This window comes from Vanellus vanellus (genome assembly GCF_965231255.1).
Source record: "Vanellus vanellus genome assembly, chromosome: 1".
In the NCBI taxonomy this organism is placed as follows: Eukaryota; Metazoa; Chordata; class Aves; order Charadriiformes; family Charadriidae; genus Vanellus; species Vanellus vanellus.
Genome location: NC_138905.1, coordinates 23,920,558 through 23,936,116, shown reverse-complemented (window position 1 = coordinate 23,936,116; position 15,559 = coordinate 23,920,558).

Genomic DNA, 15,559 nt, shown 5'->3' with positions numbered 1-15,559 from the left:
CATTTGATGTAGCTGCAATTATTCATTAACATATAAGGTAAATAAAAACATCAATGACCTTGTGAAACATTGGAAAACAAAACAGAAAAAAACCTTCTTGACTAAGAGGGAAATACACTTCTTTGTCTAGACAATATTAGCTTTTCAAGTATCAAATTCATAGTATGCATAAGTCAATGAGAGTCAGGGGAGAATATCATATATAAATATGCTTATTCCTCTCGGACGCCTATATTACTTAGTTATTCATAATGTGTCTAAATTTTTCAGACTATCTGAATGAAGCTATTCAAGCCATACTTAGAGAAAAACAGGGAAAAGGGAAATTTAAGCACCACCAGTTTGAAAAAGTGACTGAAATTTCACAAAAAAAGAGCTTGGATTGTACTTTACTCATAGAGGGAAAAAAAAAGGAGTTGCACAGCAGACTATTATTCTGAACTATCACTATCATTGTTATTGTAAATAATAAAAATAATAATACAAAGATAAAATTTGCATAATGATTTTATTAATTTCTATTAGGTGTATCTGAAACTCCTAAGTGAAAGAAAAACTGTTTAGAAGCAACTGCCAATTTTCATATCTCCCCTGAGCAATGAAATTATGCACTCAACAACAATAAAAATTGTAATTTATCACCATGAAACAAAATGTATAATCTACAATGTGCAGGGAAATAATTGTAGTAGTAATAATATTAACAGTAATGATAATGTTACCACTTCACCCATAAAATATATTTTCCTTTTACAACCGTAAACAATATTTAACACTTGTTTATAGGGCAAAAAGTGCTTTAATTTAAGATATTTTTTAGCTTTTACGTGCCTTTTTTGTTATGTCACAGAAAGTATATGGCTCATTTTCTGGCCGATTGTTCTGTCACACCATTTTCAAACTGCATGTATATTGCAGGCTTTGATTATCACAGAAGTAAAAAACGAAACTGAAATACACAAATTATTAATGGTGCATATGATTCCAATACACAATATGCTCACATATATTTTCAAAGAAGGCTATGTCATAACATGCTTAGAATGATCTCTTTTATAGGTTTTACTGTGTGACCTCTTCTCCCCCCAGCAGTTATGTATTTTAGTGTACACTTGCCAGGTACACACTAATTGAAGTACCTGAAACTTGTATTTACACATCTGACCAATACATGTCCAAAACAGCCAGCAAAGAGTTGTCTGAACTGAATACATTCATTGTGAAGCTGGCTAGAACTAATTATGAAGGTAAATCTAAATACTGCCCTTATGGCATTTTACTAGCAGATCCAGGCAGCCATGTCCATTGCATTCTGTATCTAGAAATGTTGAAAAATCTCCTGAAACTGGGTGTATGTTTCTTTTAACCATTTGAATAGAGCTTGGTGCTCAAATATGGTCAGTAGTTGATACTGTCCTTATTTAAGACTTTAATCTTTCGTAGAACTTGAAGGAAGGTTTTTTCAAGTAACTATAACTATCTATAACTTAGGCATCTGCTCAATGCCAGTCAATTAGGTCACCTCTCTACTGCCATTCAGAGCTTCACAAGAAGACCCAGCAAGGTAAGTCCTTCACGGTGTCTTTTGTACAGCCCGAGGCTGATATCAACTATTAGTTTCTGGGGAAGGAGGTGCCCAACAGGCCGCTTCTGCTTAAAAACAGAGAGGCAGGCTGTAGCAGATCCAAAAGTGCAAATACCCACATTTCCACAAACATTGATTTCCCTTCCTTCTTCCTGCCGTGACCCAAGCCCCCATCAGCCTTCCATGACAAAATTCTTTCTACTATATTTCCACCTACTTAGGTGCCTCTCTCCATGAAACTCTTGAAACTTTCCGAGATTTGAGAGCTCAGTGTGCCTGACAGATTTCCTCCTGGGTATTTGGCTCAGCTCCTTTAGATCCTTCAAGGAAGCCAGGTACCACAGCTGCTTGTACCTGTATGATGAGCAACACAGTGGCACAACCACAGGAGCTGCATTTGAAATTCCTTGCTAAATCTAAGCCTTGCTTAGTTTAGGGAGTATGATTAAACAGCCCTCAAAAGATATGTGTAGCCAGGTTTCTTTCCTGGCAATAGTAGGTTATAAAATTCTTACGGTGAGCCAAGATGATAGTTGTGCTGAATGTTGTCTATGCTATCCTATCAGGCAGCATAGGCAAAAAAAGAATAAGACCTCATTACAAATCTGAAAACACGAACAGAACTTCAGTGAGTGAGGAATTTTGAATCAAAAACCATAAAAAAACTTCTGATTTTGCTTATGTGAGAAAATTCTGAGTAAAAGGTTTTGTCATTAGGCAGATAGTTTCTATTTAAATTCTCTTTAGATGAAGTTCAGCTTAGAAAAATAGCTTCACATGGAAGCAAAAATATCTTTGTTTATGGCTTGTTCTGTAAAGCATGTGAGAAAAGCAGTCCTTTACTTTGCCAGGTTAAGAAAAGGGCAGATCATCAAGAAAACCTTGCTTAACTGTGTAGTTTGCAAGGGGCAGGTTTCTAATGCTGTTTAACAGCACCCATCATGTTAATTCTTTAAACCGCCCAATAGAAAAGGTACTTAACAACTTGAAGTAAAGGAGATGGGGAGGTATTACTCAATAAGCTTTGATGCCCAACATATAGTTCAAGTAGTGGTTTGAGCTTGAGTTGGAGATTTTGTTGTTTTTTTTTTTTTACTTGGGAGCAAATTTTTCCATCACTAAAATGGTGAAGGCATCAATTTCAAAAGAAAATGAGAGGAGGGGAAACCGTGAATCAAACAAAGAAAGCTCCAGTCTACAGAGGTAAAACTGTTTCAAGAATGAAATTCCAAAATCTGTAATTCTTGGTAAAATTACTGTCCATTTTGGTAAAGATTTTTTATTGTTCCCATATTTACTGCAACTTAACATTGAACAGCTCCCAGATCTTCACAGCTACGTGCAAACTGACTTCTTAAGGAAGCTGATAACAATTAATAGCAAAAAAAAATAGTAAACCTCAGACAAGATCAGAAGTCAATAAAAGAGAACTTGTAGAATATTTAGCAAAACTCTTTGCTGTTTTAACCACTTTCTAAATTCTTGTCCTAAGTCATTCCTCTAAAAATTATAGAGTTTACATAGGATGCTCATACTATGATATATACTCACTGAAAGTTGCAAAAAATATGGTAATAAAGAAATAAAATAAAGAATCTTGAGATGCCAGGATTCATTTCATTATGAAATCATTGAGCTAGTTGAAATGCACAGAAAGAATACTAAAATTTTTAGTATATAAAAGAATATATATGTAATATTCTTTATATTAATATAAAGAATATATTCTTTATACTAAAGAATACTAAAGTCTTTTAACTTCAATGAGTTATACATTGACTTTTAATATGGAAGTTAAGGAGACATCTTTGTTCCAGGAAAGCCTGCATGAAGCCATCTTAAACTACAACTTCGGTGGCTGTTTCAGAAAGATTCTTCTCATTATATGAATGTTTTACTGTTTCATTTGAGCAACCTCTGTAGAGATCAGTATAGAGACTATCCTTCCTTGTGTCTGGAGAGAAGTATGACCATTGCAGCTGCTACAATCCTCTATGCTATCAAGGGAATCTTAGCTGGTTTTCATTCCACAGACTTCCTTCACTAGGCATCAGAGGGCCATATGTTGTACCCATGAATACCCTGCAGATTGAGAAGGAGTGCCAAACACAATCATGTAAGAGCTTAACAATAGTTCTTTTCACAAAAGCTTCATGCACTCTGAAAAAAAAAAAAAACAAACTGTGCATTTTATTAGGGGTTTGTATGTGATCTATGGGTATGAGGGTAATAACTAGTGGATAAAACTAGCAGAATTCACCCATAAGATCTCCTAGACCTTTTTTTCCATATGTCTGAGAAAGATTTGCAAATGGGACATGATCATATTGCATCTACCTTGCCAGATAGCTAAGGCGCAGAGTGGTAAACCAATGTCTAACAGCAATGCTAGGACTAGAATATATGTCACATAGCTTTTTAAATGACTGAATATATACGCGTACTATAAGACACCTAAGCCTCCCTTTAGAAACAGTGAAGACAAAGAGACTAACTCATCCCATCTACTTCAGACATCTAATTCAGGATATAAAATACGCTGTAAAGCTGCCTTGCTCTCCAGTGACTACAGAGGGATTCTACACAACTAGATTAGACTGGATGTTCAGTGTTTAGGTGGATAAAGTAGTTTGATGATTCCTGCTATAGAGTTTTTAAGTTCTTCTTTGATGCAGTAGCCAAGATGTAGTACTAGTTTGGCTATTTGTATATTTGTATTTACTCACTAGATATTGAAGGGAAAAATGTTTAACATTTAGGATAAAGTGAGATCAAAACTATGAATTTGTATTTTATTTGGTAATTTGTCTCATGCATCAGTAACACATTCTTCTGTTTTAATGATATTGTGTAGCTCTATATCAGATAAATTTCCGTGATCTATTTTCTCATCCTGATTATTTAAGAACCACAATGAAGGATAGTGGGCTACAAAAACAAATTTTTTGTAAGTGTGCTTTCTGTGTCAAATGAAGGTTTTTGGCATGTCTCATGCGTCCAGTATAAGTGTTATTTGTCAATGTGAGAACTGAATCAAATCAGCAGGAAACAGAAAACTTGCAATAAGAAACACTGTCAAGAATAAAGCAAACCAATAACAATTGGCCAGTAGTTAATGAAAATGGATGGAAAAAAAGGAGAAGAAAGAATTGACACAAGAAGACTGTCCATACTAAGGATAAAAAATGAAGTAACATTGTTTATCTTCATTTGGCTACCTATCTTAAAGTAAAGGATAAGCCCCAATGTTGACACTGTAAAAAAAGAGAAAATATGAAACATTTTTCAAATTTACTCTGTACGTACTATTGACTCATGTTCTAGAATCTTCTACTGTCTTTCTTTTTTCACATTAAATAGTTATTTCTTCCATGTGTGTCACAGACACGCCCCCCAAAAAACCCCTAAAGCTTTTGTGCATTTGTTTTAAATTTTGCAGAAAGAGCTATTTAGCTAAAAATTAAAGAAGTTCAGCTCAAGAATAACTTTGTAAATTTCCTCTTATCTACTCCATTTTTTTAATTTAAATTTCTCACCTCTCTTATCTTTCCAAACTTTTTTATGATTATAGTTACAGTGAATTATTCAAAGAGGTAAATCACTTAGAAGTAAGCTGTCATTATCTACAGCCAGTTTGCTGTAAGTGTATCTATTTTAATGTAAAACTCCCAGCAGTAACAATCATTAAAGCTGAAATCCATTTGGTTCTAATACTTCACGTTTCATGTGACCTTATTGTTTCCTTAAACTACTGAAGGAAAAACGTGTTTTCTTTTTCTCCCATACTGAGCATACAGCGTTATCTCATTTGTCAATTGTTCAGTTACTTTGAGTGCCAAGATATGAAGAAATATCTGCAATTTTGCTTTTCCTTGGTCTATTATTTTATGGCTGCCCAAGATTAGTAGAAACAGCAAACAGTGAAATCACAGTTTTATAATCTACCAGCTGCTATAAAATTATTCTAGTGGCTTTTTGTTATTGCTGTGCTCTTACTCACCATTTTTTCCTGATTTTAAATTATAGTCTATGATCATATAAATTAAGACAAAAACTACATCAGAAATATGTCACCTATTCCTCAAATATGCATAAGGAATAAAGGTGTATTGTGAACTAATTTTCTTGGAGAATGACAGCATCTTCCTTCAATTATTATTAAAATATAATCATTCTTGTCTTGACAGGAAAATACCACTACCTAGGATTTATGATCCAGATCTAAAGATCTGATAGACAGACATACTTCCCTTGATCTTGGTGATTTACACCTGGTGAAGACTAGGTCCAAAACAATGGATTAACCTCAACTTTTTCTCTAAAAGCCTTTAGGGTCTTGTTCCTAAAGGATTATAAACTCAGAAATGAATGAGGTACTTCTTCTAACTGTTTTTTAAGGAGACCGTACTAATTGCCACAAAATGTTTCTGATGACAAACAGAATACATCTCTATTCCCAATAGAAATCTGAAATTACAAAGAAATTTAAGTGTTGACATACTGAAAATATACTATCGGATACTATCAAATCTTGTTTAAAGTCACAACTAAAAAAAATCAACACTTTTTAAAAAATGACCACGATTGATGTATGATTCATCTCATCTAGCTTTTGCTGTTAAAATTGGACAATTTTTATGCCTAATGCCATAATTTAAATTATTCTGTGATCCCTCAAGAAGATACCTCCAGAAGATCATTCATCCTACCAAAAAAACGTATTTTAGGATAGTATGAGTCATCCTCTAGAGGTGTCTATGTTACTCTGTCTACTTTGGAAGGGGGCTAGATGAGTAGCTGACACAACCATTCAATGGCTAAAGGCATGTGAGATGAGTGTTATTTCCAGGAACTTTTCTGCCTTCCCATTAGAATCAGAATCTGAAATAGCTGTAGTATTTTAGGTCATAGACACATACATGGGTCAACCCTTGGTAATTTATCTGTCTTGATTTTAAATTCACTCCGGATGCAGTTAATTTATGTTTAACAATTAATGCTTACAACTACTGACCTTTCAATACGCAGATTACTTCTTTCCATACTCCAAAATGTATGTCCTGAACATTCATGTGCAGCTGTCAAAGATGCAATTTTGTTCCAGATTTATCCCTCAGGTTTTAGCCAAGGAATTGCTATTGTCTTCCTTTTGTATCCCAAGATGGAAGGGAAGGACCCCATGAAGGTGCTCATAGTCTTGAAACAGGCCGTGTCCCAAGTCTGGGAATTAAACTACCAAACTTTCACTGTGGAATAAAATTGGTCCAAAGAGCTGCTTTCTACTTTCTTCCCCTTTATATACCAAAGATACATACTGATAATTCTGATGTGGTACCTTGATAATTGCTGAGAGTTTATGAATCATAAAAATTGATTGTGGCTTTTAAATCTCTGCAGAAAAACATTGGTTTCTACTAAGTTTCCAGACTTTACTGGACTGGTTGACTTATACAATACTGTGTTTTCAATTGCCAATGAATCATAAGTAGTTTTTTTAGCAAGAAGCTAAAAAGACAGTTTTTTCCTTTACTTTTTCTGTCCTCCAGTTAGCTAATATTGATTTTCTGCCACAGAGTTTCTAATGAACTGGAAACCAACCTTTCTCGCTTTATTTACCTTTTTCTTCCATATAGCACATTCACATTCTCAAATTACATGTAGATATGTGTAGGGCAGAATATTACTTTACTTGCGTTCAGAAAAGAAGAGGTTTGAAAACATTTCTAGAGAAAGAAAAATATATAGCCACTCTTTTAAAATGTTTTTTCTTAGTACAAGATTATTCTGTAACAATTGTTAAAATGAGAATATCGTTGCCTTCTACTCTATTGTCTTTACAATGGCTACTATTTAAGATTTAATATGTTTATTCCCTGCATCAGCTAGCAATGTGGATGTGTTTGTACTTTATCACAAACAATTGTGTACTGCAGATATATGTAAGCTATGACTATATTGCTCACTCATATACTATTAGCAAAACATCCTGAGCAGCCTGGATCCCAGCGAAGCACAGCTGGTCAGCCAAGCTACACAGGAAACGCTGAATCCAGAGCTGTCACAAAATACCAATAGAGGTATCCCAGCTAACTATTTTAGATCTTACCTTGTACATCTACTTCAAACTAGCAACATGGCAAGGACAAGTAGGTGAGAGATAGCATGAAATCAAAGCTGCTTACTGATGTAGGAGCTGTCTGAAAAATTTCTGTGGGATCACAGAATCACAACAGTATTTTCAGAATTCAATGTTGTCAAGAAAAGTAAATTTTGTCTGTTATTTAAAGCAGAAAAACCCTGATTTTTCCAGAAATTCAGGAACAAATGAAAATTAAACATTAATGAGTTCAGAGGTTTTACTTATCCACTGGCAGAACTTAGAACAAGTCTGAGAATATGGAAAGCAATGACTACCTAGATTAATGTAATGGTAAATGAATTCAAAGGCTAATAAGTCTTAAATGCAGCAAAGAAGCTTCAAGAAGTGATGCAAAACTCCTGTGTGTTTAAAACTATACTTCAATTTAATTTTAATGAACTTCAGAATATTATTTATCTCAAATAAAAGTCAGGTTTGTTTCTTCGCCGTGCTCTGAAAAAAAGTTCTTGCTATCCTTTGCAGGTACTGTTTTGTATTTAAGAAAAGTTAAAAGAATTAACCACAAAAAGTAAATAGCTTTCTGTCAGCTGTTTATTGCAAAAATTCAGTATAAGTATTATAAGATCATATAAAGTTTCCAGTGTAATAAACTCAATATTAGTTTTTGATATGACAAAAATAATTTTTAAAGTTTTATACTTACTACTCTATATCGCCTTTATTCTCTTCTTGCAGCTACCCTGAGTATCAATAATTCTATAGTTAAGCAGGAAACACAAATGTTCCTGAGAAATATATGTTACATGAACTAAATTAATTAATCTGTACATGGTCTAAATTAATTAATAAAAACAACTACCTAGTGGATGACGTTGTATGGCAAGCTCTTGCTTAGCTGTAGATAACAGATAGACTACTTTAGTGAATACAGGATACTTGGGCCAAGATGTGTAGACTTTACTCACATTGTAGACTCCAATACTATTTCAAAAAAACAGATTATAATTTTATTAAAATAGGATTAAATTCCAGTCTTTGCTATCAGAAAACTCCTTTCAGTAAAAGGACCTCAGTCACTCTAAGGAGAGATATATATTTTGTCAGATATTGGAACAAACCAGTCAAGATACAATCCACCTTTTAAAAGTATCTATCATAGTTGCTTTAGCATGTAAGGGTAAGGATTTAGCTGCAGGAGGGTGATCCAGATTTTATATATGAAGTGCTTAGTTTATATACTTTTCTCTGTTGACTGCAGAGAGTTTTTTAGGTGATTCAGAAAACATTATTCAGTGATCCTGTATGCCAAGGAGGGAACTGCCCAGAGCTTGCTAAAAGGGAAGCTGCCTAACACAAGATTGATTCAGGGCAGCACAAGTCTCCTTTTGTTGCCTGTTGGAGAGGAAATGAGAAGGCACCCTTTTCCTCAAGTTGATTGGCAGTATAGGCACTTTTCAGTGATGAAAGTTTACATGAACATCCTTGCTTTGCAAGAAAGGGTCAGAGCATCAGATTATTGACTAGAGGAAAGAGGGCTGCTCACCATCTCTTTTTCGAAAGTGCATTTCTGTGTACAAAGTAATGTAGCATTCATGAAAATAGAACAGAAAAATAAGCAAGGGAAAGTCTGTATTTATAATCATGAGGTTGGAGATTCTCCAGGATTAGTGTGGAAAAGATGAGTGGCAAATCTTCTATAGACTTTCATTTCAGTTTCAGTTCTTATGTAAATAAGGCTTGTGTGAGCCAATAAGGTATGGTGCCCCGCTGGACCTTTTGTGAGCAGAGAAGGGCTTGTGGGTGATGTGACAGTTGGAGGAAGTTCTGGGCATAACGATCATTAAGTGATAGAGTTTTTGATTCTCAGAGAAGTAAGGAGGAGGGTCAGCAGAACTGCTACCTTTGATTTCTGCAGGGTAGATTTTGGCCTATTTAGGAGCCTGGTTCCCAGAGTCCTTTGGGAGGCAGTCCAGAAGGACAAAGTATTCCAAGCAAGGATGGATGTTCTTCACAAAGGAAATCCTGAAGATGCAGGCGCAGGCTGTCCCCATGTGCCAAAAGACAAGAGGATGGGGAAGAAGACCAGTCTGGATGAACAGAGAGCTTTGGCTGGAACTCAGGGGAAAAAAGAGTTTATGACCTTTGGAAGAAAGGGCAGGCCACCCAGGACGACTACAAGGATTTTGTAAGGTTATGTAGGGAGTAAATCAGAAGGGCCAAAGCCCAACTAGAACTTAATCTGGCTACTGCCGTACAAGATAATAAAAAATGTTTCTGTAAATACATTAGCAACAAAAGGAGGGATAAAGAGTCTCCATCGTTTATTGGATGCAGGGGGAAATGTAGTGATCAAGGATGAAGAAATGGCTGAGGTACTTAATGCCTTCTTTGCCTCAGTTTTTAACAGTAAGACCAGTAGTTCTCTGGGTACCCAGCTCCCTGAGCTGCAACAGAGGGACAGGGAGCATAATCAAACTGCCATAATCCAAGGGGAAATGGTTAGTGACCTGCTACACCTAGACATACACAAATCTATGGGACTGGGTGGGATCCACCCAAGGGTACTGAAGGAGCTGGTGATCAATCATTTCTCAGCAGTCCTGGCTCAACAGGGAGGTCCCAGTCAACTGGAGGTTAGCAAATGTGATGCCAATTTACAAGGGCTGGAAGGAGGATCTGGAGAATTACAGGCCAGTCAGCCTGACCTCGTTGCCAGGAAGACTGTGGAGCACATCATCTTGAGTGTCATCATGCAGCACATTCAGGACAAGCAAGTGATCAAGTCCAGTCAGCATGGGTTTATGAAAAGCAGGTCCTGCTTGGCTAACCTGATCTCCTTCTATGACAAGGTGACTTGCTTAGTGGATGAGGGAAAGGCTGTGAATGTTTACCTGGACTTTAGTGAAGCCTTTGACACCGTTTCCCACAATATTCTCCTGGAGAAACAGGCTGCTCATGGTTTGGACAAACATACTCTTTGGTGGGTAAAAAACTGGCTGGATGGCCAGGCCCGAAGAGTGGTGGTAAATGGAGTTAAGTCCAGTTGGTGGCCAGTCACAAGTGGTATTCCCCAGGGCTCAGTATTGGGGCTGGTTCTCCTTACCAACAATGTGGATGAGGGGATTGAGTGCACCCTCAGTAAGTTTTCAGACAACACCAAGTTGGCAGGAGTGTTGATCTGCTTGAGGCTAGGAAGTCTCTAGAGAGAGATCTGGACAGGCTGGATCAATGGGCTGTGGCCAATTCTATGAGCTTCAACAAGGCCAAGTGCTGGGTCCTGCGTTTGGGTCACAACAATCCCATGCAACACTACAGGATTGGGGAAGAGTGGCTGAAAAGCTGCCCAGCTTTCCTGGCTTTCCTGAAAAGGGCCTGGGGGTATTGGTCAACAACCAGTTGAATATGAGCCAGCAGTGTGCCCAGGAGGCCAAGGCGGCCAACAGCGTTCTGGCTTGTGCCAGAAATAGTGTGGCCAGCAGGACTAGTGAAGTGATCATCCCCCTGTACTCAGCACTGGTGAGGCCCTACCTTGAGTACTGTGTGCAGTTTTGGGCCCCTCACTACAAGAAAGACATTGAGGTGCCGGAGCATGTCCAGAGAAGGGCAAGGATGTTGGTGAGGGGTCTGGAGCACAAGTCCTATGTGGAGCGGCTGAGGGAACTGGGGTTGTTTATGCTGGAGAAAAAGAGGCAGAGGGGAGACCTTATTGCTTTCTACAACTACCTGAAAGGAGGTTGTAGCGAGGTGGGGGTTGGTCTCTTCTCCCAAGTAAAAAGTAATAGGACAAAAGAAAAGGTCCTCAAGTTGCACCAGGAAAGCTTTAGGGTGAATAGTAGGAAAAATTTCTTCACAGAATAGGTTGTCAAACATTGAACCAGGCTGCCCAGGGAAGTGGTGGTGTAACCATCCCTGGAGGTATTTAAAAGATGTGTAGATTTAGTGCTTAGGGACATGGTTTTGTGGTGGACTTGGCAATGCTAGGTGAACAGTTGGACTTGATGGTCTTAATGTTCTTTTCCAACCTTAATGATTCTGTGATTCTAAATTTTAAAAAAATAGTTAAAAATAAATTTTTTATTTGTGTCACTTTTCCAATTAAGGAAATAAGTAGTCTTCAAAACTTACTTTTTTCTTAAAGATTTTCTGAAATCCCTTGCCATTATTTTCTGTGATCTTAATGATGGACAGAAAGTTGTCAAAAATCAAAGCAAGCAGAAAGAAACAGGTCTGGAAGTCTTACAATGGTGTTTTCATACCAACTTTCATGCTTTTTTTCCCAAGATGAAAAACGAAAGCTTCTTGCAGTGTGTCTACAAGCTTTGTGAAGCTTGAGTTTAAATGTGCTTATGTTATATTCAGACAGACAACAGGTGAAGTATAAAGACAAACTGTATGTTTTCTAGGACATGATTTATTAACTTCGTGAAGAAACATTAAAAATAAGAAAAGGAAGAAGGAAAAAGGAATGAAAACTCAGAATTTTGTAAAAATCTTCTTGTTCTCTAGGTCAATACAAGAAACTGCTGGCTGTCTTGCTGTGAAGAGTTTTCCTGTGCATTTGGGTGAATATACTGAAATAAAGAATGGTTAGCCTCAGCCACCAATAGCTGATTTTATTTTTATTTTAATGAAAAGCAAATTTATAAATTTTGATTAATTATTAAAAATTTTTCCAACATCACCTCCACCTGTGAAGTATCTGTGAAAATAGGATAAATTATTTGACTGTGTTCTGGTTTTCCTTAACATTTTGTTTTGTGAAATAATAAGCATCACTTTTATATAACATCAATACTGTAGCTAAACAACATAACGTGTTCCTTTTTCATGATTATATAGCATACAAATTAATCTACTGCACATATTTTGTAATTTGATATTAAAAATTCAGTTTCCACAAATAATTGCAAGTTCACTCTGTGAATATTTTCCAGCAAAACAAATCATTGGAAAATTTGTGAAACGAAACACGAAACATTTTACAAATAACACAATAGATTAATTAAAAAATGCACGTTAATATTTGAATTTCTCTAAGTATGTATTTGTTTTATTAGATTTTGTGCACAATGCATTTTGAGAGTTACATGGCAGTTATTAGTCAACTTTGAACCATTTTTTTAAATTTTAGTCTTTGTAAATTATAAAATCTTTCATGTAAGGGAAAAATATAAGGGTTTTTTGGTTTTATGTTGGCATATTTTGTTCTTTTGCTTATGCTTAGAAAAGTCAAGCACTAGTAACTAATACAAAAAATATTTTGCTCTTAAACGCTGATGGGACTGCTACATCGAAAAGAGTATCAGTGTTTTGATTTTTTTTCTGTGTTTTGGAGAGGGGTACAATTTTTTAATTTGTTGTTAGTTTTCTGTTTAATATTTTATTACACAGAATGCAATGCAAAAAATTTTCAAATACTGAGCCATGGAATTGTTATATTTGATAATACTGAAACCAATGCAAGAAGAAATAAAACTAAACAGGGTAATGTGATGGTGCGCTCTCCCCACAGGTGCCAACCTGACCTTTATCTCCTGTAGCCCTGCCCAAGCGATAACCACCCATGGTGGTCATAATGGGTGCATCTAGTGATGGATGCATCTGGCTCAATATGTTTTTGAGGGAGACAGATAACAACAAAATAGCCAAGGGCTAACTTGAATAATTTGCCCACCTAACCACAATATTGGTACTGTGGTCAATATGCAAATATGACTATCGGTCAATCATTTTAACCCCATAAATAGTGAACAGCCCAAATGCCCTTTGAGCTTTCTTGCATTGCAGTAGGCTGCCCGCCAGGATCTCCCCTTGAGTAGGGACACCTCTCAAGGTTACTTCGCAAGATTCAGAGATTCCTTGCTGCAACAGATCCTTAGTAAGTGACTAATAGCTTGCTAAACTTTGAAATATTAGCTAAGTGATATAAAGGATTGATTGTGCCTATATATTCCTTTAGACATAAACCATTGACCAAGTTTGGGATTAGGACTGGATCCAGCCACACCTAGACTCCTCTCTGAGATGGAGTTTAGAAAGCAAGTGGGTCGTTTCTGAACCTTGACTCAATAGGAGAGTCTCACTGACAGTTCTGTCTGACCCTGTCATTCAGTAAATAACAAAGTGTGTCTTGCCATCAAATCTTGTTAAAATACTGTCTCATTTACTATCAAACTTTGTTGAATGACTGTTTTATATCAATAAATGTATCGCTGCTTCCGCTATGAGGGAAGTGCATCACTCCGTCCACGTCAAGGACACTCTTACAGGTTTCTAAGACCTTTTAGATATAGCATCTTTCACAAAACAACATTACACTTTTTTTTTTCTTTGGGATTGTAGTTGTTATATTATTTCCAATGAAACTTTGTTAGGCCAGATGCCTTCAGCAATAACCATGGCCTGTTTTAGTGTCAGGATAGGCTCTGCAATTCCTGTGGCCAGAGAGGCTTTACAGTATTGTTTTTAACAGGAAAGGTTAACCACAAGGTTTAAACAAGTTTGTTATCTGATGTTGTGTTTGCTATTATATGTCATCAAATATTGAAGAGCTTTCTACCCAAGGCAATGCTGAGTGTCGATTTAGAATGGCAAACAATTGAATTAAACAGTAAGAAAATAACATTGGTCAACATGAGTGAACCATACACCAGGAATTTAAAATTTGTAAGACAAATGTCTTCTGCTTAAGTAGGCATTTTGGATTCCCTGAAGGACACAATGTAGAGGCTAACGTGTGAAACAAAAATAGGTATGTGTTGTAAATAGCAACACTGAACACTAATACATTTTACGCATTTTATAATTGCACTGTTCTACCTCTCTTACCTACGAAAATATTCAGCTGTCTAGTCCCTTTGTTGAACATATCTGTGAAATTTAATGTATAAATATTCAGTATTTTGGGGGTTATGATTAATTTATTTTAAGAATTATTGTATACTTTTATATTAATCAACTCATAAAATCAATCTCTGGTTTAATCTTCAGCTGTATTCTAATGATGTGTTGTTACCTTATGAAGTGTAAGACTGAAGGTTGCGTGCTACTGACATGTTCACTTCATAGGATCATGCTCCTCATCTTTAGCAGCAACAAATACTAGTAGAGAGAATTAATCATTAACAGCTCTTTAATAGGGTCAACAGAAACTATGAAACTGGAAGTAGAGTATTACTTATACCTAGAGGATGTCACTTTGCAATCAGCCACTTATTAAAGCATGAGCATTAGGCATTCACAACAGTGAACAGGATTTTGCTGAAGTGTTCAGAAATTCTTTCATGCATAGGCTTTCTGACAAATCATTACGTTTGAGTTTTCACCCTTGGCAAGTCTCGTTTGAAATTGCAGTATACAAAGAACATGCTACACACATATTTTTATTATCACTTTCCATCTTTGTTTTCAGTTGAAGAAGTCTTTTAGTTTAACCTTTGAGACCTAGAATCCCAGTACCACCTTTTATACACAAGCACATAATTTTCAGCATATGCTCAGAGAAAAGAGGATCTTTTTAAACAAATATGTATTTTAAGACTTTCTAGTTTTTCAGAGCTAAATCTTATACTCAAATTGATAAAAATAGCCAAACAAAGGAAGAATGAAAGAAGGGAAAACTGAAGTTTTGAAAACCAAGCATAATTCATATTTTCATTTATTTTCCCTCTTTTCCCCTTCATCTCAAGAGAAAGAATGCATAGCAAATGGTTTCTTGGTTGTGTGGCAAAGTTAGTATACATAGATTGTGTTTATATTTTGTTCCTGAAGTTGTGAGTTCATTGGTCATTCAAACATCTCGCAGGAGGACAATGTTTGGCAGTGACTTTTCTAAAGGTTGTAGTGAAAAGTACAATGTCATTGGTGTGTCTTGG